At 39.9% G+C, this 26,504-nt stretch overlaps 1 protein-coding gene across 1 annotated transcript in view; it reads left to right on the top strand.

Moving 5' to 3' along the window:
* Positions 1–26,504, top strand: part of LOC131065600 (uncharacterized) — a 203,524-nt gene that overhangs the window by 99,671 nt on the left and 77,349 nt on the right. The gene's annotated exons all lie outside the window — the stretch shown is intronic.

Here is a 26,504-nt window from a genome sequence, read left to right as displayed (position 1 = left end):
AATCCTTATTCTCAATACTACTTCCTCTGCCTCTACAAATGATTACATAATATCATATTTATACCCACCGGAACATATCCGGGTCGGCCTCAAAAGATTACATTTACCAATGCAGGTTAATGAAACGTGTAACTAGGTCGGCCCTAAGAATTAAAGAAATCTTTTCAGAAAATAACAACCAAGAGATGCGGTTTAGCAGGAAGGTCAGCCACACGCCAAAGAACATCGGACAAGACCCAAATTAGATCCACACGCCAAGAATCGCGCCAAGAATGAAGGAAAACCAAACTCTAGCACAAGAACTGTCCCAGAACCCAGAAACAGTCAACCGAAAGCGATAACTGACCGGAAAAGAACCCAAATGAACTAAAAATCTAGAATTAAGTACATGAACCAGCCTAGAAACCGAAAATAAGATCTGCCACGAAAAGAAAGCAACTACCGGTACCAACCGGTAAGAACACAGAGAACTACACAATGAACTAGACAAGAACAAAATTGAAAGGAAATATTTTGGTTGATGCAAGATTGCTCATCGACCGGGGATGCTCCTGCATCAGGTGCTCTCTAAGATCACTGGAGATGATACAGGTGTGCATTATGCACAAATGGCTGTCCCGATGGGTGATAAGGCCAGAGATGTTGTCACTCCTATGGATTATTAGGTCACCACAATTGACCTTGGACCTACAACAAAGAAGCAAGAATTCCAAGAGTTGAATGACACGGTCAAGGCAATTCAGGTGCAATTGAATTTAACTATTGAGAAGAAGGAGATGCTTGAGAGTGAGAACATGAGACTCAAGGAATATATTGAAGGGATTAATCCCTAAAGGCGTGAGGATCCTACTTTTGTCTCATCCATTGCTATTGATCATAAATTCCCCTTTGATCATGAGGTAGCAAGGGATACACATAAGGATGTTGGAAAATGGATAGAGGACTATCAAAGCAAGCGGATGATTTCCTCACTCAGTTTTTCCAAGCATTTGATAAGACATCAATGCTCATATTCAAGATACAATACTTGGAAGGAGTTTGGGATGATTTCCAACCAGTGCAGGAGAAGACTATTCCTTGCCTTAGGGTGTTGAAGAGGATCCCTATGCCCAAATTGATCTAGGAGGGAGTTATAAAGGTAGGAGATGTTTACGATTTTCAGGGATGGTATTGTTCATTAGCTATGCGGAAGTCATCTTATGATCATGCAAGACAGGATTGCACAGCGATGGAAGGATCGATCTGAGAGATACAATCCAAGATCCTTACATCCATTGAAGAATTATTGGGACTAGATGTCCATGCTTCCAACAGTTTGAACTTGGAAGAATTAAAAGAAAAGATGAAGTTTATCTACTTCAATCAGTTAGAATCTTTGAAGAAGAATCGGATAGATGATTTGGTTTCTCTCGTGGTTCACATCCACAATTTATAGAAGCTTATGCCGGATTGGGAAAGTGTCTTTGATGCTTGCTCAAATGCTTTGGATGTGATTGATACACAACAGGAGGCTCTACCTAGTGTCACGATGGAGGAACTCAATTCTGTCTTAGCTAGATTCATGGAGTATGTTGCTAAAGAGAGGGATGCAGGTTGGAATCTTCTAGAAGATCCCCTACTTGATGACTCAATGTCATCCTATTGGACCTCCTTTTTTTATTCCATTTTTGGTGCAAACCCTAATGAGGGTAATTTTAGGGCAATGTTGGCAAGATCGTGGCCCTTGATTCTAAATGAATCTTGGCCATTCATTTCATTTGAGACTATATATAAACCCATTTGCTTCTCATTTCTAAGGGAGAGATTTTTTAAAATTGTCGTCTACATGTTGCAAGTTTGAATACAAATCATTGAACCTTGGTGGTTTAGTTTAGCTTTTGTATGCATTTGTGGTTCTCATTGCCTCCAAATTTACATTAAGAATTTTCTTTCAAGTATTTTAGATTGGATGAAAGAAGTGTTGAATGCATTTGAATGAAATTCTTATAATCCATACCACTAGCTTCTTGCTGATTGTAAGTTCGCCTTGTGTGGTCAACTAGAATTTGAATTGAACTTAACTTCAATTATTGCTCGTCCATTGGTATGCATTGCCTTGATGGTAGTAATTTGAACATCTATAAATTTACCTTAGATGATTGCACTAAGCATGTATTGAATTGTTCTTTGATGGTGAAACCTTGCCTAGTAGAATTTCATTGAATCATTCACTACGTGTTGCATTCTAGGTTTTAGAATAGAACTCCCAAACCCTCATTCCTTTTGTATTTTATTTGAAAATATTTGTTAGATTAGATAGAGAGCTATAATTGCAAAATCTTTCGAAAACCATTGGCAACCCATGTCTATTCATGGATGAGTTTGATATTGTTAAGAACAATTGTGTTAGTCCCCAAGTGAAAACAACAAATCACATCAGCCATTGAGTTACCCACATGTCAAGAACTAACCATAGAAACCTTGAAATCGTTTTAGTTGATTAGAAATTTAGCATCTGAGGTGATTTTGTTCAAGAGAGGGTAAAATACTTTGGTATTTTATTCTATGTTCGATCGTGCATAAAAAACACATCAACAAGAGGAAGGTCATTTGTTCCATGCACCACTACCATCTTTCGCTACACAGGAGTTTCCCATGGTCGTTCCAATCAATCCACTTGTTTAGAAAGAGGACTCGAGTGATTTAGAGGGAATCATTATTGAGATTGCTAAGTTTGATGAAGAGGATCCACTTGGTATGATTCAACCATACATCTAGGACTTGGAGTCTATGGCAATTGTGATACAAGATGTAGGAGATATCTCTAGGCGATTGGATAAAGCTCATTCTTTGTTGGTGGGGTGAGAAGCCCAACATATTCTAGCCTTCATGCAAGGGGATTGTGAGGTGGAGTTTACCTGATTCTTCACTTCTAGAGGATGGCCTTGGGTGGAGACCCTTGAGATGTTGGCAACTTGGCACCTGTTGACGTGTCTAAAGTCATGTCACCACAACTCTATCCAGCTAACGCAGAATAGAATGTTCTCATCGAGTATCCCATCCCCTCTTGTATAAGGAAGCCCTAATGCTGCTTTTAGTCGATCAAAGGGGACAACCTCAAGGTTCCAAATGTTAGTTCTTGACTGCGGGATAACTCAACGACCGATGTGTTTTGCTGGGAGCACAAGGGGCCTTACGTTTTGCAACAAGCTGGTTTGCATCCGATTCTCGAACTGGTAAATAAAAGAAAAAGAGAAGGGTTTAGGGATCCTAAGGACAGCGATAAGAATGACTAGTGTAGCGGGTAGACAAATTTCCATAAACAGATTCTTGTTTCGCTAGAGACACCCTCACAACTAGACAAGAACAGGGCAATCTCCAAGGGATGAAGGATTTTCAGACCAGAGACACTCATTTAGGCACCCAATTCTAGCGCAGCCTAAGACGAACACCTGCAATTGAACTAAGCATAGTTTGGGTTCAAACTATCCATGCATGGTGGCCTACAATCAGCAGGTCACCAATGATATGAACCAGAAATGCATCAAATACCCCCCACATTTTGTCATTAAAATCATTGAACTCTAAAATTAAGTAGCTGAAAGAAACCATGCAAACAGAAGAAAGCAAAGACAACAAACACCATATTTCAATGTTCATATATTTGCTTCAGCTGCCATATTTCTATGCTACTCCTAATTTGAAAATTGCAACTACTTCTAAATCCTAAAAATCTAACTAGAATCTAACTATCTAACCCTAAAAATCTAACCTTTTACAAAAGAAAGGCCTCTGCCTTTTATAGATTTTGCAAACTGAACCAGAGGCCAAGATTGACTGCATCCAAGGGTTGCAATCTGCCTTCTAGAAGCGTGGCAACTTTAACCCATGCCTACTCAATTCTCAGTTATCCACCCAACCACTATCTCAACTACCTGCAATTGTTTGGCTTCAATTTAGTCAATTTGGCAGTTAGAGATAACTGACCTATGTCCCCACACTTTGAATTCATTAGACGGGGCCCACAGACAGTTCTTTACAATAAACAATTTCAGTTTTCAAAACTGAATTTCTAGAATTAAATCCAGCTGTGTATTTCTGAGAATGCATACACTTGTTACATTCTGAGCGTTCTTTGTCTTCGATCTTGAGGGTGGATCTCAACTCTGTTTGGTGATGGCGCGCTTCCTCGTGCTTCGTTTTACGCTCTGCAACACGTTCCTCATTCTTGCTTCCTGGTATCGCTCGCGATCACGTCTCTAATTTGTGCTTCAGGTTGATGCTCAAGCTCTTTCAGCGACGTTGTTGATCTGCAAATAATCAAGTCCGACTTGGATTAATTAATCTGAAAAATTAAATAAATTAATTTAACAAACAAACTTAATTTGAAACATCCAGAGGGAAAAATAAAAATATCCATTTTTAAATAAATCTTGGATCCCCTCTATTTTCACTTGCACTCAATTGGGTGACTCAGGGCAAAATAAGGCACTTTGGAATAAAATGCAAGTCTTTGCTTTACGTCCAATTTGGGCCCTTGGAGAAGAATGAAAAGCTTACTTTTCACTTTACAATTTTAATAAAATCACCAAATTTAAAACGTTCCCCCGTTATGATACAAAACACGGCCTCTTTAGAAATATTGTGCGAATTTTATTTAACGCTTTTATCGCTTCTCTCAATTTCGGGCCATTTAGATCATTGTGAGACTTTTGCTAAAAATGCCCCTTTAAAATTTCAGGCTTATGAACTGAAATGCGGGACTTTCTTTTTCTAAGTTTTTTCGGCCTACTAGACCTCATTTGTGCGAACTTGAAAGTTTTGCGAATGACTAAAAGAATCGGGCTATCAAGCCCTTTGGCGCAATTTGGACTTATATGTTGTGATTCGGACTCCTATTGTCGGCCCATGAGATGAATGGCGTGATTTAGGGGTTTTAAAAATTTGTTTGAACGCCTTTATAAATTTCGGGTTTCTTGGCTGAAATGCGGGATTTCAGGTCCTCTTGGGTCACCTTAGATGAAATTCGACATTTTCATGAAATTTGTGAACTTAGAAACCCAGCTACTTTATCTTGAATGTGCGATTTGGCGTCTTTAGCCAATTTCGGCTCATTGGCTTTGCGCGATTTGGATCTTTTTGCAATTTTCGAATTTCTCCAGTTTTGGCTAAATGACTCCCCTTTTCTGCGAATATGCCTTCAATTCACCAAATTTCAGCCTATTGGGAGCATTTGTGAATTCTAGTGCTTGCGTGCCCTTTTGACAAAGAACGAATTTCGGGCCTATGAGGAGTTTCGCGCAATTTTGATCCTTCACCCCTTTCTTGCAAAGTCAATGAAACAACCGACTAAGGGAATTCAGGCCTCTAAGGTAAATCGTGTGACTTAGCCCTCCTTCCAATTTCGGCTTACTAGCTGATCCTGTGAGATTTGCACCCTTTTGTAATTTTCGGCTTGCAAGCTGATTTTGCAAGGTTTTGTGATTTTCGGCTTTTCAAGCCGATTTTGTGAGATCAGAGTTTGCATTTTGGCCTACTTAGCCGATTTTAGAGCCTTTTGCCTGCATCTCTGGCGATTTAGGACATAATAGTGACCTATGATTTCGCCATCCTTCATCTCCATGATTCGCGACTTCAAACCTACTCCGAGCTTAGACTATACTCGACAAATATCAGGCGATTGTGAAGACATGACTACAAGAGGAGCCTCTCTCTCATTCGGGTAGACCAAAAAAATACGTGGGGGTCCCCTGTCTAGGACAAGGTGTGTGTGCAGAACCCACAATAGCACCCTACCAAGCCTACTGCTGGAGGGAGAGATTGTAGGGTGATCACAACTTTATTTGGCATGGAGAACACTTTCAGGTACTTGTTTTATAGGTTGCAGTGTCAGGCAAACTCTATTGACCAACTCCACATCAACAAGATGAAGCTCTACAAATGTGTAGAAAGTGTGGGTTGAGATGAATGAGCATATATAGAAGTTCTAGGAGCAACTTGCCCAACAAGCACAACTTATAGAAGCTAAAGGGACCAGAGTGACAGCTACAAAGGCAATGTTGGTAGGGGAAAAAGAGATAGAGAAAACCAAACACTAGCTAGTTGAAGCTGCACAGAATGTCAAAGCAACAAGGGAACGAGAACCGGTAGTAGCTCACCAATGAAGTTGCGCAAGGAGATACATAGGCTATAACAATGCAGCTCTCCATGTCCACTCACTCATTTTTTATACATCCAGCTCTAGGGACTTCTTCTCACCCCTCAGCAGCTTTTGGTTTTGTGTTGTTTAGCTACTAATTTTTGTTTGTCTATCGTATGGAAGACAACTTTCTTTTTTGGGGGGCTGATGTAGTTCATAAATAATACAATAAGTTGTTTTCTAATTAAAAAGTTAGTTCTTGACAATCTGTTAATTGTTAGTTACCAATGGTTGGTGTTCTCAACCATTGTTGACTATGCTACATATTTCTTATTGCACACATAGTCGGGAACCACATGTATGAACTCCTATGTCTATTGTATATCTAATGAATGAATGAAGGAAACAACATATATTATTGAAACATTGTTGTGAATGATTTTTGCATTCTATTATTCTGTTTACTTCTGGTTACTCATTCAAGTAGAGATACCAAGCAAACATCCTCTATGAGGAACCCCAATGTTAGGTGGGTAAAGGATTGGATAATTATTAATTAATGCATTTTCACTTTTAATTACTGTATGCCATCTTTTTCAAAGCTAGAATCTGGCCAAATATGTTGCAGCATATATGCAATACCTTTTTGATTCACACTAAAACATTTATATGAAATGATAAGATCAACTTTGCAATACCTTTTTTGGCCTATAGTTTTGTTAATGATGTTTATGTTGGTTGAAAATTGTGTACACTTGTGGAAATATACAAAATTGTGGCTTCAACCATAGTGTGTGAGTAAAACTCTCCTAATTAAGGGAAGGCTCCCCCTATCTATATCTAATACTAAAACTATATTGAATGAAACAATAGCCTTTCTTCTCTTTTGAAGAAAGCTAATATCCTTTTCTCTTCACAGAAAAGTGATAGCAATTTATGGTAAAACAACAGTAACAACTTTAAAATAAATGAGAGAAAGGAAATGAAGTTTCCTGAAAGTTCAAAGACTTTTGTCACTTCCTTCGGGACGGGACAACAATATCAAGCTCAAAGTCTTAAATATGTGAAGTCCTATCTACCCTTTTCTATACCAATGATATCAAGAACAAATTATAGCAGCAGAAAGACTAAAATAGCTTTTTCTTTTCTACATAAAACAATAAGAACTAGTAGGAGCTCAACGACTCTCAGCTATTTCTTACGAAATCTACTTCTAAACACTCTTAAGAACAAGTGTAAGCACAAAGTCTTACAGCTCCTTTCAAAAGAATATTTACTCTAACTTATATTAACCTGCAATACTTGCAGCTCAAAGACTACAAATCAGATTCGATTAAGCTCTCAAAGAAACACTTGCAAGAAAGGTAATATGGAACACAAACTCAAGAATGTAGCACAAAGACTCAAAGCTTAAGCAATTTTCTTCTATTCCTTTCAATTCTTCAATTTACACATAAAAGCTCAAAGACTTCTTTGCTGCAAATTTGACAGAGTTTTTGTTTGCTTTCCAAAAGATAAAAGATACAATAGACCCCCTCAAGTATTTATAGGAGAGGAGTCATGAGAAAAACGTGGGAGGATCCTAACTAACTTGAGAAATTCTCTCAACCACCAAGACTTATTCAATAACTAACTATGACTTATTCAAAGTTACAAGTCCTATCCTAAATTGACTTGTAACTTGTCTACTTGTAATTACAAAAACGCAAGTAATGACTTAACTTGCAATCTCACAAAAGTGTCTTTACAAGTAAACATGTCGAAGGAGAAACTACAACTAAAAGATTACAATTTTGAAAGTGCAACCAAGTGTTGAAAAACACTTAAGTTCCAGCGTGAGAAGACATGAATCCTTTGAATTTCTGGATGATCATTTGCAACTCATTAGGATCCGGTTAATTGGTATTTTTGGCCACGATCATGGTTTTCACGATAATGTCGCTGCAACGAAGGATTGTGGCATTATTCCTTTCAAAGGAAGATTGGATTTCCTGCAAGTAGGCTTGATAAGTCACTAAGGCTTGAATGGATGCTGCTGAAAATGGTTCACTTTTCCACTCTTGACAGATCTTCAACTGCAGATCTGAGAGAACCTTTTCTTTTGCCAATAATTCCCCATCATGACCCATGATGTTGCAAGAAGCTTTCTCACAATGAGAGATCATATCCTGAAAAACTTCCATTCGCAGCCTCATAGCATCATCAATGTCTTCAATAAGTGATTTGAGAACAAGGGCTTTGTTCTCCAAGAGCTCCTGATATTCTAAGTACACAACCCTTGAAGGAATTACCTGATATTCTAGAAGAACACTTAACTTTTGCTAAAGAATTTTAAGCCAAGTAGTCAAGCTGTCTTCTACCCTTTCCAAGTTCCGTTTGAAAGTATCAGAAACTTGGTTCAATTGCTCTTCAATGGTCTTCAACTTGACCATCATTTGGAAAACCTCCTTTAAGATTTGTGCACATAGATTATGAAGCTGATCAACCCGAGATTCCAATGCTTGTACCTTTTGAGCAGCTCTCTCAACTCCATGGATTGATTCTCGTGCCTCGGTAAAACTTGAAGGATTACTCACTTCACCATCAGATTTTGTGATCCTACGAACAGCTGCAACAAGTTGCCTATTCTCCTCTTCTAGCTTGTCTTTCTTGGCTAGAAGCTCATCATACCGTTGTACTAGTCAAGCTACAGAATATTGGGCATCATGCTTTACTACCTCATGTGTTTGCTCACCCAATTCTACTCTTGTGACTTTGTAATCAGCAACTGACATCTCTTCACGTGGCTTATCTGCAAGAGGCTCAACAATTTCTGCCACCTTTATCTTATTACCATCAACTGTTACCCTTGAGATTGTTTTGGCTCTTTTAGCAACCTTGGGCCTAGATTGCTTAAGCTGCTGGTAATCAAAGGCATTGGGAGAAATCTCCTGCTTCTTCCTCTTGGGTGTGAATGAACTAAGCCATGGAGGTAAAGCCATCAACTCTCCTTCAGTAGCAGCTGCGAGCAAAGGAGAAGCAGTTTCTGTTTGAGCAATCGTGGTCATCCTGGGGGAAGTATCTGTCTGTCGGTAACCAGAGGACATAAAGTTTGTTTCATAAACTCCTCAAAGCTAGAAGTTGTGTGTTGCACACGCTCCTTGTCGCCGACAGGGTCCCCCTTCCTGTTTTTTGAGCCTTTCGTTCTTGCCTTGTTGAGTTTCGCGCAGAGTGTCTCGCGCCCTTCCAAGCGAGCCCGCGACTGGTCCGTGAAGTGGTGATGTCAATGAAAGGAGCCGATGAATCCATCAGGCTAGTCTAGCCCTTGGGCACGAATGCCAAGAGTTTGTTCAAAATTGTGAAATCGCCTTGAATAGGCGTAAGGTGATAGAAATTGGCGAAGCCCACCAAGCAAAGAGCAGTGCGTCTGAAGGTCGCACGAGGACCCAAAGTTGTCGTTTTTTGCACAAGAGCGATGAGATAGATTGCAAAAGGTTTTTCCTTGCGATGGTTATGGATTTGAATAAAGGATGATTTTCACCTGCTGGTGAAGGAGCGAATTTCCTGGCCAAAATGCCAACGTTGCAAAACTTGCCCAAGTGCCCAAGCTCGCGCTTCTCGAGGAGAAAGTCTAAATCGCCAATATCGCTCTAGGAGTAAAATTTTGGACTTTAAGGCCAAATTGAGAGGAAACTCCAAAATTCGCAAGACTGGGCCTAAGGTCCGAAAATGCCTTTAAACTGTGAAAACTGGCAAAGGGTCCGAAATTTCAAAAAGTTGCCAAAATCGCCCAGGGGGCCGAATTTCGGACCCTAGGGTTAAATTCTCAAAAAATTTAAAATTTCCCAAATTGGTTAAAGGTCCGAAAATGCTTTGAAAGTTGCAAAAGACCCCAAATGGTCCGAATTTCACTTAAAGTGTCCAATTTCAGACCCTGGGGCCGAAATTCAAAATTTTGTATAAATTTGCAAAAAGGTGGCTAAGGTCTGAAATTCGTAGAAGTTCTAAAAAACACCTTAAGGTCCGAAGTTTTAAAAAAATTTGCAAAGCATGCCCAATGGTCCGAAATTCTTCGAAATTTGCAAAAGGTAGTCATGGTCCGAAATTCACTTAAGTTCCCCAATTTCGGACCCTGGAGCCGAAATTCGAAAAATGATAAAATTGCAAAAACATCTAAACACTCCGAAATTTGCGAAAAAGGGCTAAAGGTCTGAAATTTACCTTGAGTTTACAAAATCGGGCAAAAGGTCCGAAATTCGTGGAATTTGCAAGAAGTGTTAAAAGGTCCGAAATTTTGGATAAATTGCAAAAAATCGCGAAAACTCCAAAACTCGCTAAAACACTAAAACATCCGAAAATTACAAAAGCATGAGAGGGTCCGAAATTTAACGAAATTGTGCCAAAGGTCCGAAAAACACTTTAAGGCGTGAAAAACCCCAAGAGCTCCAAAGATTAGCGAAGTTAGGAAATGGTCCAAACTTAGCTAAGAATCGCGAAAGGGATAAGAACGCCGAAGTTCCCCAAGATAAAATGAAGTTTAAGTTTTGGAAGGGCCTCCATATCCCCAAGATCGCGAGTTGGAAGATAGACGCAGAGTTCGCAAACTCGCCAGAAGGTCCGGAAATGAGAAGATAAAACGTAGTTCAAATTTCAAACCCCTCCATTCCTCCGATGATCACAGCGCCATAGCCCTACAAAGAAACGCGAAGTTTGAGAACAAAGCGTGAAGAATTCGAAGCCAAAAAAAAAAAAAAAAAACCCTCCATACTGCCGAATTTCGCGTAAAGGAGGATCATGTCCGATTTTGAAAGAGAGACAGGGCCAATTTCGCGCGATTCACATTCAAGGAAAACGCTGCATAAACTATTCCAAATCATTCAAGTTCAAATTACCAATTGCCCAAGGTAAAAACCGTTTAAAAATGATAAATTCCTTTCAAACAGCAACCGCGAAAATTTGAATTAAGGAGATAACTGTTGGAATTCAAAATTTGCAGAATTGTCCATTCATCTTTACGCAGCAAGGTCGGGCAATTTCTCGCCATCCACTCTCATCAGGTAAGTATGCTTTGTCTCTCTTGATCATCTGAAATGCTCATAAATCAAATAGACGTATGTGCGAAATCTGATTAAAATGCTTAAATTTTCGAAATCCGCATCTTTTTCGCTTGTAAAACGTTGTGCAAAGCAGTTAAAATTTAGAATCTGCTCCTAAGATTTAACCAGAAATTGCATTTTCAAGCTTAGGAGAATTTTTCGAGCTTTGTCCCTGTTGAAAATAAATCCAAAATGCTTAAGTATAAATTCGCGATCAAAAGCTTCATAAATACTCTGGTTTAAAATCAATCAAGCTTTCAGCTAGAAATGTCGCTCCGTTTCCAATCTAGATTTTGAACTAATCCTTGAATGTTGGAGTATTCTCTATCTAACTCGCCTTACTTCTTTTGTATCGCCTCGTAACCCGCGTCCGACTGTGCAGGATAAATGCCTAAATCGGCGGTAGAATCATCAAAGACGCCCGCTGCAGCCGAGATATCGCGAGCACCCAAATCAGATATCCCATGCAAAGTTGAAAGGATGAAGTATTAGTATCAAAGAGGAGGATTGAGGGAGTCAAAAGTTCAGAGTGTTTGGGACAATACTGGTGATACCGACCTAGGCCATATCGACATCCAGGACTTCAGGAATCAGGTCTTCTCCCCTAACGCATATGGCAAGCCTAGACAGATGGTGGAGAGTGGCATTGCCCAGGCGGCAGGATTTCCTCCAGCAGTACAGAGCTATGAGTTAGTAGTAGAGGTTGCCCGACATTATTAGCCAGATTCCAGATTGGTGCTCCTCGAGAATATGACTCTCGCCAACTTCACTCCTGAGGCCATTGGTGATGCGTTCGACATTCCCTTCCCAAACAATCCCACGGCCACGACTATAAATGAAGCATAGGGGGCATATGATATGAATCCGGCCTAATGCAAAGCACTGATCAACGAAGAGTGGTACAAGGAGAGAAGGCTTCCGAGCGCTAGGATTGTGAAAAAGACCCCCAGAATTGATTTTCATAATGAGCATGGGGATATGGTCACATTACTCAGTCGAGTTATGAGACTTCCTAAATCCAACTACTTTGAAGAGTGGATGTTTTATTTCACAGAGCAAGTCTTCGCTGGGAAGTCTAAGTTTGACTGGGCCCAGATCATAAGCGACAACATCCACACTCAGCTGATTGAGCTTGAAATGAAGAAATACTTCACTATGACCTCTTATTTGGTCTACATGTTCGCCAAGAACTAGCCACTGCCAGGTTTGATAATGAAAGGTGAAATCAGGAATGGGCCTGGTTAGGTAAAGGTCTATGATTGTTACCTGCAGCTGCATTACCAAGATATAGCTCAGAGAGAAAAAAGCAGCCCAACTTATGCAGTTGGCCAATATGAGCGCATCAATGATGCCTTCACAATGCGCCTGGTCAGACTAATGCAGGGAGGATTACACATAAGGCTCTCAGAGCAAGCTACTATTCTAGTACAAAGATATGGGGCCTGGTTCATCCAGTTCCCAAGGTTCTCCTATTGGTGCCCCTCTCCGACTTCCACGATACCCAACCGACAAAGTAGTTCTTATGGAGGTCGCAAGGGAGTCACGTCTGGCCGACATCTTACTCAGAGAGAGCAAGCAAGCAGGATTCGCGTTCCCCATGATCATAGGAAACTAGGATGTCCACCTGAAGACCCCCACCCTAGCAGAGGAATCTCTCGCCGAGCTGGCCTCTTATGGCCTATAGGACCATTTTCCGAGAAAATATTTCGATCACGATAATCTGGCAAAGAGAGCCTATGGCAGGCGGTACAGAGCAAAGGAATCAGTTGAAGACTATTGGAAAAATTGCTCTGATGACTACGAGGTCCAAAGACGTGAATATTCTAGGTTGAGTGTGTAGCAAATGCGGCTCTTTGAATACCGCCGGGTCCCAGATCAACTCACGGATTCAGGGAATTGCCTTCAAGTCCGAGAATTTGAGGCAGTAAGGCATCTTTTGTCAGGTGTCGATTGGTCACAGGACCCGATCACTGATTTTGAGGCAGTCATGGCAGCCCCAGTAAGATACAGAGACCAATGGTTACATCAGCAGATTGAGAGGCTAATTCATGAGGGAGTCCAGTTCACTTACCACCTAATGGGCAGCCTCGATTCTCAGTCTTTTGAAGATGAAGGAACGTCCAGTGCACCCAGAGAAGAAATTGAAAAACCTGGGAAGAGAAAGAAGGCTAAGGCTTGTAGAGGGATTCAGACGTCCAAGAGAACGAGAAGGGAAAAGATTCCTATAAGGAGACCAGAGGTCACTTCATCGTCAAAGGACCCCAGTTCGTCCGATGATGTAGTGGAATTAGATTATATTCCTGCTCCGCCTTCTCAAAGTGACATTGATACGTTTGGAACTGATGATCCTCCCGCACTCGACATGCTAGAAACTGAGCTAAGAGCCATTGAATCAACCCAACTGGGTAACCAAATAGAGGAAGGAGAGATTCCATCCATTCAAGGGATCGAAGTGCATGAACCCACCCAACATAGCCGACATGAACTGCTGCTCCATAATACAACCAAAGATGACTCTACTGTTGAAGGAGAGCAAAGGGCAGAGGAGACTTGTGAGCGCGAAAGGGCTGAAGAGCAACCATCACACGAAGGCGCCAGACAACTGTTCAGTGAAATGGGAGAAAGTTCAGCTGCAAGTAAGGAACTTGGCACCACCCCCACCCCTCCTGTAACAGAACAACTGCAAATCTGTGATGAGTTGGCTGAAAACCTCAAAGAACAGAATGCAAACTTAACCATATCATCAACCCAAACAGTGCCTCAAGAATGGTTAATTGCCAGAGCCCAACGCAAGGCCGCCACCAAACCACTTATTGATCTGGAGGACATCTTCTCACGCATAGACCAAGCTAAAGCTAAGGGGAAGAAAAAGCCTAAGGCATATTCTAGAATGACTAAGGATGATCAAAGGAATTGCACCCTTCACATTGCCACCTCACCTGCAGATAAGCTAGGAGATCAGATCACATTGGCAGATTATAGCATCATGACTGTTCCCATTGGACGAGCCACTGAGGAGCAAGAAAAAGAAGAATTCAAGGATTCAATGCAAAACATACTCAGGCAACTTGAAGAGATAACAGCTGAGAAGGATATGTATCGGGCCCATGCTGAACAGGCCGAAGGGTACATCGATCAACTCCTGAGACCATTACACAATGCCTCTGAATCCCACATTCCCCCGACAGCATTGGCACAGAGGACCACAACAGAATTTGAAGGAGTACGGGACACTGCAAGGGCCGTCAAGGAATGGATACAAGGCATCAAAAAAAGGGGAGAACGAATCCTTGAGGAAGTGAAGGAAATGGCTCGCCATCGAGAAACCACTTTGGTTAAGTTATTAGAGGTAAAGAGGGAATCCCTCCACATCCAGGAAGTGGCTGCCACTACTCTTCCCCTCATGAACGCTCTTTTCTGGACCCATGCACAGATTCCTACATTACCCGCCATCCTAGATCCTCATAAAATCAGCACTCTTAAGGAATGGTACTGGATTGTCAACATGAAGAATGATGTGAACGAAATCATCGATAGAGAACACAATGCATGTGAGGTAATTCTAAAAACCATGCTGGAACTTGGTAAGATAATCCTTCGATCAATGGTTTCGAGATGGGTAAATGACCAATCCGATGAAGTGATACCGCCAGACTGGGAGGAAAGATTGGGAACAAATAAGATCACTTATTCCATTAAGGACCTAGGCTTCGCCGGTGAATTCCACTCAGACATGTTGTGCTTTGAGCATAATCATTCCAGTTGGCAAGATGGTCTGAAGCAGGTAGACCAATACCTCGAAGGCATGCAATATAAAATTCGCCATCCTCCTATGCCTCCATTCAGTCTGCGTTTCAAATTATGCATCAGGTTCCAGGAGTTTGTTCGTGAGGAACATGCAGCAAGTCGAGATCTCTGGCGGGAATATTTGCATGAAGAAAGTCAATTTTTGATAAAGGATTTGAAGCTGGAAAAGAAAAAGTGCTTTCCTAAAAATGCACTTTTTTCCTTTTTAAATTTTGAAAAGTGCACTTTTGGCCAAAAGGGTCATATTTGACTTTCAAGTCAACTAAAATGTAAAACTTTATGAACGCACCTTTTTGGGTAATTTTGGGATAAGTTTTAATTATCCTCTTTGGGTAGTTATTACTCATTTTGGGGTGGTTGTTGATATTTGCCTTCCATTTATGGGTATGGGCAGCCATGCTTTATGGATAAATCTAGGCCACTTGTTTAGATTAGATCTGGGCCATTCATCCAATTTTGGAGCCTATTTAAGGGACTGGTTTTCCCTCATTTTGTAAGAAGTTCTTGGATTGTTGCAAAAGCTCTGGCGAAAGTTACAGAAATTAATGCAAAGATTAAGACTGTTTTCAAGTTTCCTTGTGAGTGCATGGTCTCCTTCTTCACTTAATTTAGAAATCGTTCAGTTATGTTTATTTCCTTTACATAGCATTTTCAAGCAAACATCTGATAGAATCCTTGCAGTTCACACCATTGGGGAATGACTGATTGCCTTTCTCTCTGCATGGTTAATCTGGACCTTTCATGCTTAGTTTGGATATTGAATACTCACTATGAATGTAAAAATTCTAATGTTGTAGTTGATAACATGAAAATCCTGTTTTCCTTTGAAGATTGCACTGGATTTATGCAAACATTGTGCTTAAGTAGCTGGTGATGCTTAGTCTAGTTATTTGGAGGTGTCTGTCTGTTTGACTGAAACTGCTATCTTATTTAGAATTTACATTTCATGTATCTCTCTCTCCCTATCCTTCCCACCTTTTTCCCCCTTTTTTATCAAGAGAATCCGCAGTCCCACTAAAAACAGTATCAACTTAACCGAAATCATTTGATAAGAAAGATCATAAAGATTCCAAGGAACTTATCTATAAGTCGCCTATCTCACCGTAAGTCCCCCTTGTGTTTCCAGCATAAACACATCAAACCATTGAGAAATCCCGCAGTCAAGACCTGACAAACGAAACCTTGAGGTTATCCCCTTTGATCAAACGTAAAAAACAGCACTAGGGATTTCCTTATCTCAAGAGAAGATAGGATACTCAGCTGGTTATTCTATTATGTGTTGGCCGTATGGAATTTGCAGCAATGCGATTCCAGACACGTCAACATGTTGTCCTCATTTTTGTTTCCAAAAATGAAGGACCACTACGATGGAATTTTTATGAAAAAATAAAAATTATTACTCTATGGCATGCTTCCCAAGGCAGAATTTTGACTAATCCTTGGACTGGCTTAATCCTCAGTCCATTCTCGAACTACGTTTCAAATTTCGTCCAATTCTGGGTTCATTTGCTATGCCTTTCCTTCAATTTCGGGTTTTAAAACCCAGACTGCAGGTGGAGAATTTTCTTCAAACTGCAAGTTTTAATGATATTCATTGTTGTGGTCTTTGTAGGGGAATTTTTGATCAATTACATGTGCATTTTTATTTCAAATATGTCACTTGTAATTTATTTTAAGTTTCCCCTTTAATGTTTTTATCTTTTTGTTGTTTTTTGGTCATTTTTAGTTAAAATAGGGGTTTTTTGGCTCAACTGCAAGTAAACTTGCAGTTTGTTCAAAAAACCCCTACTTTAATGGTTTTTGCATGTAATAGGGATTTTAAATCCCCATTACATGTGTGCAAGTGTTTTTTACTTGTTGTAGGGATTTTATTTCCCCCTTTCAAGTATTTTTAAACTTGCAGTTTGTCTTTTAAAACCCGATTTTAACATAAAAGTGCATTTTTCACAATTTTAAACTTGTCATTTGTCCAAAAAAACCCGATTTTGGCTTAATGAGTGAAAAAGTGAAAAATTAAAGTTGTCATTTGTCTTTTAAAACCCGATTTTAGCATGAAAGAGGGAAAAGTGAAAAATCGAACTTGTTGTTTTCTATCCAAAACCCGATTTGCTTCATTTTGAACAAATCGAACTTGTCTTTCGCTCCCAAAAACCCGAAATGCAAGGGAAAAACTATTTTTGACCATTTCAAGGCGAAATTTGTGGAGAAATCGTTGGATGAGGGAGGCGTTTTGGTTTGCATCCTATCTTCATGCTTTGTTGGACATCTCTCACGCCATTTGGAGGATACATTTGCTGGTCTTTGCCCTAAATCAGCAACCACGTTCTTCTTTAATGCCATGTTTTTAGGATTTAAATCTTTAACAATTTGCACACTCCTAAATCGTTTTGCTCTTTCCTATCAAGGCGTGGAGTATGGGATAGGTTTCAACACATTTAATAATCCATTGAATGTGTATTGAATACCACGTTTTTTGCAAAAACGTGATTCTCTTTGGCTGCGTTTTTAACTTTTGGCGTTATTACCTCCTCAAACACCTTTGGTGTTATTGCTCCAGCAAATACCTTAATCGTTTTGCTCCAATAAACTTGAAATGCACACTTTCATTGGCATTTTGCTCCTCCAAGTTTAAGATTGCTGCCATATTTGGGGGCATTTTCACAAAAACGTGATAAGGGTTTGATAGTCCGGTTTTGCTTCTTCATCTCAAGAAGTATTGCATTGTTGGAGAAGCATTTTGCATTTCTAATAAAGGTATGTTCTTCCTTTCTTCTCTTCTTTTTATTATTTTCTTGTTTTCTTCATTTTTCGTTATTTGTTGCATTTTTTGGCATGTGATGTTCTTCCCCAAAAAAAAATTGGTTTTTATGAAAGAAATCTTCCCTTTGAAATGCAATTGTTAAATTGCATTATTCTTCTCAACATTCCATCTTAGCTTGTATTCGGGATTTTTTAATCTCGATTACAAGTTCGCTGGAAATTCTTGTTCTTCCCCTACGGTTAAGGAATTTAATCATTTTTGGTTAAAATTCCAAGCTTGAAAAATGTGAAATACCCCTCTTGCAAATTCGGGTTTTAAATACTGGATTACATGTTGAAAAGATCTTCCCATTTTCATGAAAATGACTTTCCCGGATATTCCCATTTCTATTCATTCGTGTTCCCCATATCCGTACTTTCCATTCCCATCATTTCTCGCAAGTCAAAATCCCATTTTTCATCCATTTCTCCATTTTCGAATTTACAAGTGTACTTGTATTCGGGTTTTAAAATCCCGATTGCATGTATGTACTTTCCAACTTGTATACTTGCGAAAATTTCTCCAAGATCCGAAATTGGTCAAAGTCAAGATTTTCCCATTTCTACATATCTTCCCTCTTCTTCTCACAAAACCGTGAAATTCAGAGATCAAAGTTTTACTCATTTGAAAAAGAAAGAATGATACTTGCAGCTGATTATGACAAATATGACAAATACCAGAATGAGGTTACACCTTCCCAGGTATCTTCTCCATTGGATCGTATCAGGGACACAGAAATGGGGCACGTTGATATGGCAGAATTCATTCACAGGGTAGAAGATCCACAGGATAACAACTTGCAGCGGCTGTTGGACAGCCATATTCATCATGCGTCTTCCTTCCCAGTGGCTGCCCTAGAACCTGAGTTTGTTCTCGCATGCACCCATTATTTTGACAAAGAGTCAAGAGTCATAAAAAATGATGATGGTGAAGCCATAATTCGTCTTGATGTGGATACAATCGAGAAAGTTTTCAAAATACCTCCTGCACCTGTTTATATGGAAATCACCAAAGAAAGTGCAGCAGAGTATTATGTGAAAAGGGAAAAAGATTGCAAGCGACACATCAATAGATGGATTCAAGAGCCACGTCCTTCCTTCTCAAGATGGGCAAAGTTGTACCGTTGTGATTTCAAGTGGGAGATAGGAGACACCATCACTCTTCTCAGCAGAATGTTGGGCCTTGAGCACTCCAATGTCTTTGAGCCATGGATGTATCAATTCATCATGTTCATACGGCAGTCGCATCACATTTCATGGGGTGAAATCATCAGCGATGCTTTGTGCGAACAACTTGCAGCAGTTCCTACCACTATGACCTTCTTCATGAATTCTTATTTGGTATATTTAGCAGCATCACTTAGACACTTTCCAGGTCTTTCTACCAAGGGTGATCGCTCGCTTATACCAGTTTGGGAATATTATGACCAGTTGCCATTGAAACCTAGCAGGCTACATTTTAGAAGAGTCCAAGATGCATTCTTCGGATATTTCATGTGTCAGTTTGATAGAGATCTCAGAAATAAAAGAGTATCAGATGAGGCATGGGTTTAGGTGTCTGAGTATGGGTGTTTATTCCTGCAATTTCCCACCTTCACCTACATGAGGATTGGGTGCTATGATGGACAGCCATACATGCTTCCAAGATACCCAACCGATAAGATAATTCTTATGGAGTTGGGAAGACAGATTATGGCTGTTCATACTCTTCAGTCTGCTAGACACAAGGTTGGAATGGGGATCTCCAGTACAAATCCATTGAAAATTGGTCGATACTCCCTTGTCACATCTGTGAAGGCTAAGGCCATGGAGGTTGAATTGCAAGAAATCAAGCTTAAGAGGTTCAAACCTAGAGCTGATTTTGATTATAGAGGTATGAAGGAGAAGATCAAGAAATCCTTTGTGCATGTTCATCGCATTGAAGACATCTGGGTAGATCTCCGCACGGAAGTCGAAGTTCTGAAAATGGATTATTGCAGGCTCACTGTTGAGCAAATTGTTGACTTGAACTTGGCGGATATCCCACAAGGGATGATCGATGACGGGCATATACTTGATCCTGAATACACTTCACGAAGGGTTGAGGAAGCTCCACTTCCTTTGATCCAATGGTCACACAAGGAGTGCGTCTCCATCCTTGACAGATTTCAGCCTATCTTGGCCAACATTAACGCATGGCTGAAAAGTAATGCTGTTAGACTTATCAAAATCAAGGTTGGTAAAGAAGATGATTCTACAGGGCCTCTTGGACGGAAGTCTGAGATTCAGATTGATAATAAGGAGGGTGCTTCATCTTCAGGCACAAGGATCAAGTTACGAGTTAGTCGTGCAGTAGTGCTTCCTCCTGAGGAGACAACTACTCGTGGGAAGGAGAAATCACGGTTCCATGTTCGGGTGATCGATCTGGATAATCCAGAAGAGGGGCAGCAATCTGATGATGCGCCTAAGTCTCCAGTTTCAGACACGCCTCATGAGGTCATTCCTCCAGTTTCTATTGAGACGCCTCTTTCTCCTCCTGATTTGCTCATTGATGAGTCTCCTCAGAATGCAGTTCCCATTTCAGCATACGAGCCTTCTCCTGATCAACAACGAGAAAGTGTGTTGAAAGTTCCTGAAGATATTCCCACTTGCATTCAGTTATCAGTAATTGATACTTCCACTTCTGGTTTTGAAGAATTCATGAGGCAATCTTCATGCCCATTGGTAATTGAGCAAACCGTGGTCGCTATTCAAACAGATATTCCTCCCAGGGTGACCACGGTAATTCAAACAGAAACTGCTTCTCCTTTGCCTACAGCTGCTACAGGAAGTGAGTTGATAACTTTGCCTCCATGGCTTAGTTCTTTCACCCCGAAAAGAAAGAAGCAAGAGATCTCACCTGATGCCTTTGACTACCAGCAACTCAAACAGTCCAGATCCAAAGTTGCTAAGAAGGCGAAGACTATTTCTAGGGTAACTATTGATAGCAACAAGATGAAAGTAGCTGAAATTGTGGAACCTATTGTAGATAAACCACTTGATGAAATGTCAGCTGCTGATTATAAGGTTACAAGGGTAGAATTGGGCAAGCAAACACATGAGGTCATTAAACATGATGCTCAGTTTTCTGTCGCTTCACTAGTGCAAAGGTGTGACGATCTTCTTGCAAAGAAAAACAAGCTAGAAGAAGAAAACCAACAGCTCATGGCAGCCATCCATAAAATCACAAAACCTACTGCTGAAGGGAGTAACTCTATAGGTTCTTCTGGTTCCCAAGAATCGATTCGTGGAGTAGAAAGAGCTGCTCAGAAAGTACAAGCACTGGATTCCTGGGTTGATCAGCTTCATGATCAATGCGTGCAAGTGATAAAAGACATTTTTCAAATAATGTCTAAGCTGGAAACCATTGAGGAGAAATTGGATCAGACTTCTAACACTTTCAAAAAGAATCTGGAAAGTGTTGAGAAAAGTCTGGCAATCTAGCGTACCATGCCCCAACAACAGCTCAATATCCTGCAGGATCACGCCATCATTTCTTCCAGGGTCATGTACTTGGAATTCGAAGAACTCATGGAAAACAAGACTCTTGTTCTTAAGTCCCTCATCGAAGAGATCAGTGATGCAAGGAGATTCCGGGATGAAGTTTATCAAGGTGTTGTCTCACATTGTGAAAGGGCCTCTTGCAATATAGTAAGTCAGGATGGAGAGCTAATTCCAGAAGAAGAGGTTCTTGCGGATTTACAGATGAGGATTCATGGTGAATGGAGGAGTGAACAATTCTCGGCAGTTTCAATTCAAGCATTGATGAAACACCAAGCCTTTTTGCATGAGATCCAGACCATCCTGGATAAAGACAATTCCGCGCTCCTCCGCTGTCACGACACTATTGTGAAGACTATGGTAGTTGCTAAGAACACTCATGAACCGAATCCCGAGGAACTACAAGCGAGCATCCGGAAATTTCAAGGATTCATGTCTTCACAAAAGGCAACTTAAGTGTTTTTCAACACTTAGTTGAATTTTCTCTCTTTTGTAATCTTTAATTGTAATTTCGTTTTGACAAGTTACATGTAAAAGTAATTTTTGTAAAATACAAGTTACACATTACTTGTACTTTTGTAATTACATGTAAGGCAACTACAAGTTATGTCCGATTAGGACTGTAGTTGGAATAAGTCTTAGTTAGTTAGAATAACTCTTAGTTAATTAATGAAGTCTCAGTTATTTATTGAATGAGTCTTGGTGGTTGAGAGAATCTCTCAAGTTAGTTAGGATCCTCCCACGTTTTTCTCAAGGCTCCTCTTCTATAAATACTTGAGAGGTCCATTGTAAATATATCTTTTTGAAAGAAAGCAAAAACTCTGCCAAATTTACAGCAAGAAGTCTTTGAGCTTATGAATGTGAATTGAAGGTTTTGGAAGAATAATAAAGAAGGATTACTCAAGCTTTGAGTCTTTGAGCTACATGTTTGAGTTTGAATCTTTTTACTTCTTCTATGCAATGTATTTCTAAAGGAGCTTAGTCCAATCTGATTTGAAGTCTTTGAGCTGCAAGTAGAGAAGATTAATTAAAATAGGAAACTCTCTTGAAGGAGCAGCAAGTCTTTGAGCTTGCGTCCATTCTTGAGAAAAATTATTGTTTGATAAGAAATAGCAGCAAGTCTTTGAGCTTGCATTAGTTCTTATCTGTGTGTTAAAAGAATAGATTATTTCAGTCTTTGAGCTGTTATCTTTTATTCGTTGTAAAATTTAGTATAGCAAAGGGTAGATAGGACTTCCAATAGTCAAGTCTTTGAACTTGATATTGCTGTCCCGTCCCGAAGGAAGTGACGGAAGACTTTGCGCTTTCAGGAAACTTCATTTCCTTTCTCTCATTTCACTTGAAAGTAGTTACTGTTGTTCGTTTTCAATCGCTATCCTTTTCTGTGAAGAGAAAAGGATATTGTCTTTCTTGAAGAAAGAAGGAAGACTGCTGTCCCATCCTATTTTTATTTCAGTTTTAGTTAGATAGGGGGAGCCTTCCCTTAATTAGGAGAGTTTTTACTCATGTGCTGTGGTTGAAACCACAATTTTGTATATTTCCCCCAAGTGTACAAAATTTTCAACCAACACAACAGAAGTAGAGGTATCAATCTGTGATAGATGAATGCATGCAGGAGTATCCTCGAAGATTTCCAGCAGACTCTCTTGTTGATGACTAATAGGAGGTTCAACTGCTGAAATAGGAATGGCATCCTAAGGGGACTCAGCCGCTACCGTGCCAGGAGGAGATAGAGATAGTTCCATGGGAACCGAGGAGGGAATCTCATGAGATGACTCTGAAGCTAGTGACCTAGGAGCATCATCTGATTGTTGTCCTTCCTCTGGATCATCAGGATCGATCACATGAATGTGAAGCTGAGACTTTTCTTTCCCACGAACTGTCGCCTCCTCAGGAGGAAGCACCATTGCCCGACTAACCCACAACTTGATCCTTGTGCCAGAAGATGATGCACCTTCCTTGTTATCAATTTGCGCCCAAGAGGCCCTGTAGAATCATCTTCCTTTCCAACCTTAATCTTGATGAGCCTAACACCATTACCTTGTAGCCAAGTGTTGGTGTTAGCTAAAATGGACTGAAATCTCTCAAGAATGGAAGTGCATTCTTTGTGTGACCATTGGATTAGAGGAAGTGGAGCTTCTTCGACCTTCTGTGAGATATATTCTGGATCAAGCACATTCCCATCATCAACCATCACCTATGGAATGTTCACCAAGTTCAAATCAACAATCTGCTCAAGGGTGAGCCTACAATAGTCCATCTCAAGAACCTCCTTTTCTGTACGGAGATCCACCCAGATATCCTCAATGCGATGCACATGTATGAAGGATTTCTTAATCCTTTCCTTCATCCCTCGATAATCAATATCTGCCCTTAACTTAAACCTTTTGAGTTTAATTTCTTGCATCTTAGCCTCCATGGCTTTGGCTTTGACGGATGTGACAAGAGAATACCGACCAATCTTCAATGGGTTAGTTGTAGAAATCCCCATCCCAACCTTATGTTTGACAGATTGATGAGCATGCACAACCATGATCTGTCTTCCCAACTCCATAAGAATAATCCTATCAGTTGAGTATCTAGGAAGCATGTATGGCTGCCCACTGTAACATCCGACTCTCATATAAGTAAAAGTCAGAATTGAAGGAACAAGCAACATACTCATTCACTCTTTCCCATCCTTCATCTGACACCCTTCTATTCTTCAGAGTCTTGTCAAACTGGCACATGAAATAACCAAAGAAAGCATCTTCAACCCTCCTGAAATGTAATCTGTTGGGTCTCAAGAGCAGCTGATCATAGTATTCCCACACTGGTCTAAGCAAGCGATCACCCTTGGTAGAAAGGCCAGGGAAATGTCTAAGTGATGCTGCCAAATACACTAAGTATGAGTTCATATAAAATGTCATAATGGTAGGGACTGCTACAAGTTGTTCACACAAAGCATCACTGATGACCTCTCCCCATTAAATATGATGGGACTACCTTATAAACATGATAAATTGATACATCCAAGGCTCAAAAACATTAGAAAACTCAAGACCCAACATTCTGTTGAGGAGAGTAATGATGTCTTTGATTTCCCACTTGAAGTCACAACTGTATAACTTAGCCCACCTTGTGAAAGTGGCTCGTGGTTCATGAATCTGCCTATTAATGTGGCGTTTGCAGTCCTTTTCTCTCTTGACATAGTACTCAGCTGCACTATCCTTGGAAATCTCCATATACACAGGTGTTGATGGTATTCTGAAGACTTTCTCAATGGTATCCGCATCAAGACAAATTATTGCCTCCCCATCATCATTTCTGATGGTTTTTGTCTCCCTGTCAAAATGATGAGCACAAGCAAGGACAAATTCAGGTTCTAGGGCAGCCACCGGAAAAGAGGAAGTGTGGTGAATGTGTTTATCCAACAAATGCTGCATATTACTATCCTGTGGATCCTCCACCCTTTTGACGAATTCTAACATGTCAACATACCCAATTTCCGTATCCTTGATATGATCCATAGGAGAGGAAACCTGTGTAGGAGAAACCTCATTCTGGTATTTGTCATATTTGTATTTCATCTTCTTGGAAATGGAGGATGATGACAAATTTGTCATTGAAGAACAATCCTGTATGCTGCGATGAAGACTCAAAAGTGTCAATGCAACATCAAGATCAGCTGCAACTAACATCTTCTCTTCTTCAAATGGGAAAAACTATAACCCTTGCACTTCATGATTTTGTGAGAGGAAGATGGGAAATAAAAAGGGATGCTTGAAACTTGACTTTGACCAATTTCGGATCTTGGGAAACATTTTACAAGTATACAAGTGGGGAAGGACATACATGCAATCAGACTTTTGAAACCTGAATGCAAGTATACTTGTAAAAAGGGAAAATGGAGAAACGGGTAAAAAATGAGATTTTGACATGTGGGAAATGACGTAAATGGAATGTGCAGATAAAAGAAAAGAGTATGGATGAAAATGGAAGGATTTTGGGAAAATCACTTTCAAGAAAATGGGAAGAACTCTCAACATGTAATCTGGTTCTAAAAACCCGATTTTGAAAGAATGGGTATTTTTCATCTTTGAAACTTGGAATTTCAACAAAAGATGGTTAAAATATTCCAACCATAAAGGAAGATCAATTATTTTCATCCTACTTGCAATCGGGATTTAAAATCCTGAATACAAGTAAAGAGGGAAAATGGGGAAGATCAATGCAATTCACAAATTACTTAGCAAAGGGGAAAATTTCTCTCACAAAAACCGATTTTAGGGCAAAAACAACATATATACAAATTTCAACTAGAAAGAATAAATAAGAAGAGAAAATAAACAAAGCAAGAAAGCAAAAATCAAAAGAAAACTTCTCTTGCTTATCCAAAACGTCCTCCAAGAAGCAAGAAGCAATCCTTGAAAGAAAAAATAAAATCTCTTAAATAGACATCAAACCATACTCCAGACCCTAGCCATGTTTTTGAAAAAAGCGCCATATGGATCAAGATGCCCATCCAAAGCATGAAGAATCAGTCAAGACAAGCATTCAACCTCCACGCCTAGTCAAGACAACTCAAAACGACTTGGGAGAGTAAAGATTCGTGGCACTTGAATCAACCAAAACGTGGCATGGAGGAATCACGTGTTTGCTGCCAAAGCACCATAAAACCAGCAACGTCTTCCAAATGGCATGAAAGGAGTTGAAAGATGCATGAAAATAGCAAGGAAACCAAAACGCCTTCCTCCTAAAATTTCTCCACAAAAATCGGTGGAAAATGTCAACCAAATCCTTCAACAATGCTGGTCGGGTTCTTGGAAGAATGCAACAAGTTTCAATTTGTATGTAAGAATGAAAATCGGGTTTCTTTTTTCATTTTACAAGTTTAAAATGTCACTTTTATTGGCACAAGGCAAAATCGGGTTTTTGAAACCATATCGCAAGTTTAAAATGCCTTTATTTTCATTCTAGGGGCAAATCGGGTTTTTGAGAGAGAAATACAAGTTATAACTTGTAAGAGGAAAATAAAATCCCCTCAACAAGTTTTAATAACTTAACTTAAAAAAGAACTTGTAATGGGGAAAATAAATTCCCTTTACAAGTGACTTGAAAAATAAAACATGTAATAGAGAAATAAAATCCCTATTAGAACTAAAAAGCAACTTTAAAAACTTGTAATGGGGAAATAAAATCCCTAT

Source organism: Cryptomeria japonica, chromosome 7, assembly GCF_030272615.1.
Source record: "Cryptomeria japonica chromosome 7, Sugi_1.0, whole genome shotgun sequence".
Classification (NCBI taxonomy): Eukaryota; Viridiplantae; Streptophyta; class Pinopsida; order Cupressales; family Cupressaceae; genus Cryptomeria; species Cryptomeria japonica.
The sequence above is the reverse complement of the archived record's forward strand: the minus strand, read 5'-3'. Positions and strand labels throughout refer to the sequence as shown.